The sequence below is a fragment of the Corvus brachyrhynchos genome, unplaced genomic scaffold (genome assembly GCF_000691975.1).
Source record: "Corvus brachyrhynchos isolate BGI_N302 unplaced genomic scaffold, ASM69197v1 scaffold162, whole genome shotgun sequence".
NCBI lineage: Eukaryota > Metazoa > Chordata > Aves > Passeriformes > Corvidae > Corvus > Corvus brachyrhynchos.
The window spans coordinates 8012468-8018560 of NW_008236696.1; the positions used below are offsets into that span (position 1 = coordinate 8012468).

General features: G+C 43.7%; 1 protein-coding gene across 1 annotated transcript in view; it reads right to left on the reverse strand.

Annotated features, from left to right (window-relative positions):
- The window catches only part of FGF12 (fibroblast growth factor 12), a 79351-nt gene extending 75827 nt beyond the window's left edge, over positions 1-3524 (reverse strand). The window contains exon 1 of the mRNA XM_017727054.1: positions 3475-3524. The gene's annotated coding sequence lies outside the window, so the exon portion shown is untranslated. The remainder of the gene's footprint in view (positions 1-3474) is intronic.
- Positions 3525-6093: the final 2569 nt, after the last annotated feature.

Below are 6093 nucleotides of genomic sequence, written 5' to 3' on the forward strand. Positions count from 1 at the left end.
TCTAATGAAGGGGCATTATCCTGCTCAGCCCACGGAAAAGCAGTAATAATGCAAGCACTGACAGCAGCAGTGAGCTCTGAAAGGCCATTTGAGATCAGTGGAGCTGGAAGGAAAGGATACTGCCCCAAGATGGGGTTCATACATCACCCTGAGAACACAAACAGGGGCCTCATACACCATGAAAACGCACTCCAGTGGGAAGAAAACTCTTCACATACCACAATGCCAGCAACCAGAGAATGTGCCCCCTTGCTTACACTGAGATGGCATGTCTCTAACGGCATGGCAGAAGGAACAGATGTCCCAAGTGCTGGTTCCTGGGAAGCTGGCTGGACGCCCATTCAAATGCCATTAGAACTTGGCTTCTGGGTTTTTTTTTCTTTAAGTGAGAGAAGGTGAAAAATAAATGCCATCAGCTTCAAGAACACACATAAAATGGGCAACAAATAATTAACTGAAAAATTGCTTAAATATTAGCAGTTCCTCTTGTATAAATAACTGGGTTTTTATTAGAACTTTTAATTGCATCAGATGTATCTGAGGGACACGGCGTGTCTCATTTTAAACATTTATTTTGCCAGAGTAAACCAAGCTAATTCCTAATGAAAATTATGCATCCTTTCACAATGCTAATTTGAATAATCAGTGTGGGGACACAGGACACAAAGCAATGTATGGAAGATGGTGTTCACCAGTATTTAACTGTGCTAAGATGACTTCTGCGTGGAGAATAGATGGTCATCTAGAGTGGGAAGGATCTTCTCCTGTGGCCCTCAAGAGTGCCCTTCTCTGCTGTGGATGCAAGTTAACCTACCCCTCTTCAGGGATGGAAAAATATTATTTATCTAGTCTTCGATGAATTTTGCTCTTGCACACACTTCTGACTGGCTGGTCAGGAATCTTCTGGAGAAGTACTTCAAAACAGAAAACAGCAGTGAAGTGAATCTGTAAGCTATTTACTTAGACAAGTAACTTTTGATTTTCTTCTGGTGAAAAATCGAGATTTTTGGAGGAAGAGAAAAGAAAAAAAGACACTCAGCTTTATTTTGGCACTTCCAAAGTGCAAAATGTGATTTCGTTTTGAAGCCGTAACTGGAAGCTTCGCATAGTTTATAATGTTCATTCAAGCTGAAGATTTATGGAGGAGACTATGTGGTAAAAAGTTACATAAAATTGAATAAAGCACAGTCCTAATTTCATTTTCAGGAGCCAAATATTATCAGGTTGGATTCTTTCCCTCTTTTGAGATCCCCTGAGATCAGAAGATGGGGAATTCTTTGGCTTCGATCTTCTCTCAAAAACTTGCCTAAACTTTCCAGCTCAGCCCCTGACTTTGAGCCAGTGGCTTGGCACACTTCAATGAGATGCCTCCTGTCCCACCAAGCTGCTGAGACAGGGCTGCCATCTCACCAGACAAATTTACACTCTAGAAGGGTACTTCAGCCCATCTATTTCCAGTTAAAAAGACTGGGTGGAAGCAGCTCTCAAGTACTCAGCACCTGGCCAAACTCATCTCTGACATTCCTGGGGGGATATATACATCACAGCTCTTTGGACAAATTGGGGCCCAACCTCAGCCATGGGAACTCAGGAGGTTCCCCTGAATCCACTGCGGGTGCAGCAGCTTCCCTCATCTCCCCTGTCAGACTGAAATATTGCTGAACTGCTCTTACATTTCTCTGCTGTTTACCTAAATTCATCCCTGCTCCCATTTAAGCCCATTACTTTGTTGTTCAGTCCTCCATGATAGATGAGGGCAATGAATCCCTGTCATCTCTAGCATATCTTCCCATGTTTTTGACAAATAGGCCTCCAATGGGATTTTCTGCAGCTTAAGAACAGCCTAGGTCTTCTTCCTTTAAGAAAAAGCAGCTAATACAGCCCACTGAACTCACCTCATGTGTTGGTGTCTGCCTGAGAGTATCTCAAGGCCAGACACTTCTTGAAGGAGACCTGTTGAGTCTCTGAGAGTAAAAGTGTGCGTGTGGAAGTCCACAGATTCTCCTGCTCCGCACATGAATCAGAAATTGTGCTACTGCAATTCCCAATATTTACTTTGTTCAACACCAGTGTATGAAAAAGGACTAAAACCTGACATTTGCATTTGATACAGGCCACATTTCTGGTAGATGCAGCCTCTTGGGTCATTCCACAAGGGCTTTGCCAGCCACCTGCAATTTCAGTCACCATCTTCTCACAGCTCCTCTCTCATGTATGGACCCCCAGCAGCAGGGCAGCTCCAGAACACACCATGCTCCTGCTACAGCACCCTGCAGCTTCCTGGGGATGGGGCAAACACCACGGACGTGGGGCTGCAGCCACCTTGCACCCCTGTCCAAGTGCACCTTCACAGGAGAATGTCAATGCCCTGACATGTGTGTTGAACCCCTACAGACACCCTCACCTGCAGCCCAGGCCCTGCCTTCCTGGAGAAATGTCACCTTCAATCCAGCTAGGAGCTTCCTTAAATTAGAGCAAAATGGGTCCACAAATCAAGCAGGCTCCTCCTTTTACAAAGTACATGAAGCTTGCTTCCATCAACCCTACCACACAGATGAACTTTTGTTCACCTCTAAGAATGACTGGGAAGCCAAATTCCATGCTGGCCAGGTTAAAAACCCCTTTAGCAGTGTTACAGGGAGCTCCAAACCAACATAGGTAGGACAAAGCAAGACTTGAGTCCTATTCTATTGATGCAATTTGTGGCAGCAAGGATCTGAGCTTAACTGCCCACTTAGGGGCATCACTCTGATGCCTATGAAACGCAGAGATGCTGCTGAAAATATTCTACACCTTTTTTAACCTTTTGAAGAGCTTTGGTATTAACAAAACAACTTCTTCTTAAAAAGGAAGACTGACTACTACTTTGCACGTATTTAAACCAGTGTGGCTCCTGCACACGGCCATGGATTTTAAACTGTGTGGCTCTGGTGCACTTTGCTGTCCAGCACGAACCCAACTCCTTTGAACACGGTTTTGGAAGATGACCTCCTCTGACAAGGTTATTTGATACCCTCAGCCTTTACACCAGCCTCAAAGCACGAGACTTCAGTGAACAGCTGCTTTTCTCCAGCCTAGAAATTCCTGATGCTTGCTGAATTTTTGAGGCTAAAATAGTGAAAACAATTTTCTCCTCTTCTCCTTGGAGAGAGAATTCCCCGTATCCTTTACCCACGTGGCATGTGTATAAATATAATCTTTCTCTTCTGGCAGCAATTCAAATCATGGGTTTTATTCTCCACCCCACCCAGATGGCAGTTACAGAATCGGGGCAGGAGGGAAGAAGATCAGAGAGGAAACATATGAAATTATACTGGCAAGGTTTAAAGGGGAAGGATAGATAGAAAGAAATGTGCAGAAAACAGCTGTCTTCCTCCTAATCTGAGCTTTTCAAAAATGAAGCTGCACAAGTGAGACCCACTAGGTGATGCATTTCATTGTAATTGGGTTGCAAAACAGGCTAATTTTTCTTACTGTAGTCACTGTTTTCGTCCTTGGTCCCATCAATTGTACCATCTGGGTACAATTCCTTTCAGCTGGGGTTCTGCAAAACAAAAATAATAATTATTACCAGATATACTGAGTAGCACAAGACTGAATTTGCTTGTCCCCCATTAAGCCCTGAGTAAATGTAGAAGTGCTTGGCAGGAAAGACAACTTTTGGTGACTCCTTTCAAGCGTGGTTGTAAAATATTCATATACAATACACAGACATACAGGTAAATAAAACTGAGATCAGATGAGCAGGTAAAATGAAATGCATACTTGGTGCTGTAGAAATAGACTATGGAAAATCAATTCTCTGTAAGTTACCTACCAAATAGTAGTATTTAGACAGTTGATGTATTTGGAATATGCTGCTTGTTCAGAAGAGTATTTGCTAGCACTGTTGCAAAGAATGTGCCCATTGTTTCTTATTCTGCTTGTGAAGCCAACTACCTTGCTTTTTGTATGGTTGAGTCACAGTCATGCAGTGACAGTTTTATGCCAATGAAAAGCTATTTAAATCACTGGTATTACAGTGGTGTAAACCCAGAGCAACTGAGTGCCGAATCAGGGCTGCATGTGAGTCCCACTCTGTGGGACTTGGGGAGCAAAATTCAAAAAGGAACAGACACAAGACACCTCCAAAACTGACCTCTGAAGCATTTATGGGCACCTCGGACCACCTCTGTTTTAAAATCCTGCATGTTCCCCCCCTCCTAAAACATGCCACACACTCTGGCAGATTAGAATCTTTGTCTCCAACAGGGACCTTTCCCAGCCCGTGTGTATCATGAGCCAGCCATGCCCTGGCTGTGTCTTCCTATTGCCTCTGCAACGTTTTATACCCTCCTGCTCAAGGGGAAAAGGAAAACATGAAAAAAGCAAAACCAATTTGAACTTTACATGACAGAGGTGTCGTGCAGCTTTAACTGTCTCCTCATCACCCTACTGATCAAACACAAACTAAGTGGTCAAAACTAAATTCAATTGTAATCATGCAAGTCTTAAAATTTGTTATAGGCATTGCTGCTGGAACACTAGCGAGCTGGCTGCATGTGAGCAGACACACTCGCTGGATGGAGGAGATCCTCCTTGTGTGACGGGAGGTTGTGGTTTTACATGACCACCCACCAAAAGTAAATAAATAAGACCTAATTACTGCTGGCTCAATGGACAGGAAGGAATCCAGCGTAGCATACCAAAATCTCATCAGGCTCCTGCCTTTCATGCCCCCAGTGAGGCTGTTTAATAAGCCATGGTCGTTACATAACCGTGGTCACGTTGTGTGTTAAGTGTTCCCATCCGGAGCGCCGCTCTCGCTGCATCACTGCACGACTCCCCTTTGGGGAACCCTCGCCCTGCTCTCCTGCACTCACAAGCCCCCTGCAGCAGCAGTGGGGATCTCAGATGCAGACAGGCTGCAGGTGCAAAGGATTTCAGTTGCAGCAATCCCTACGCCAGCCAGGGGAGAGTCAGGTACTTTCTCATAGCTACAAAAGCCACTGAATAAATCAGATCAGCTGGTTTCTATGCTGCCTTAAAAAAGAAGTGATTTCAGTGCAGTGAGCACTGTAGGCTGCAGTCAGGCTTTCTCCCGGCAAGACTCAATGCTGGGACAGTAAACAAGTACAGTTGTACTGGTCCTCTACTAAGAGCTAGTGTTGGTCAAGCCAACGACATGTCAAAATGACACTTAGCAAAACACTTAGCTCATTCTTCTTACCTAAATGAATTATCTATTTTGTTGAATGCAGAAGCTTGATTTAACTTGCTTTTCATTAGAAAAGCTCATCAAAGCTAGAGGAAATGAAAAGCTGTATTTTCAGGCACAGATGCCTGCACCACCTTCCTCAAGTCTGTCCCTCTCCTCCCTTTTATCTAATACCACAATAGTAAAGGCACTAATAGGCACTCTTTGATATGAGACACCTACATTTGAGTCCCTGAATGAATCTTAGCCTCAATTTTACTCGCTGGTTAAATTTAATGTTTAAGTACTTTGCACGAAATGGAAGAGCTCCCAGAAGGAAAGATATAGAAGATAGTCCTGCAGTCTGAGGCTTTCTGTATGCTGGGGAAGTGGGGAGGTCTTGTCTTCAAGCTTTCTGAAGAGGAGCAGGGAGAGAAAACAACCCTGACCTTATCTCTTTTCTTTGGAAGATGACTTAGCTACAGGATAGAATTAGAATAGCACCTTTTCCTCCTTCTTTGGGATGAGAACTATATTTCAACCATGCAAATCATTTTGGAAAAGGAAAATCTCTCCCACTTTTACTAAATAGACTACCAAGTAAAACACTGACCAAATCTGTTTATTATTAAGAACTTATCACATTTTTAGAGTTTATCAGAATAGCACCCAAGATTCCCTGATGTTTCCTTGTATCCTTTCTATAGATGCAAACAGAAAGCTGTATCACCATAGCAAATACAGGGTAAAGCCCCAGGGTCCCTTTTCTATTACTGACCTAACAGACACCTGGTCAGCCTAAACAGCTGCCCCCTTCATAATGCCAGCCTTTTCTGAGTCATTGCCTTCCTAGGGACAAATTGGAAGGGAAATCTTGTCTTACATGACCTGGTTTTGCTGAACTTTAAGGCTCACAC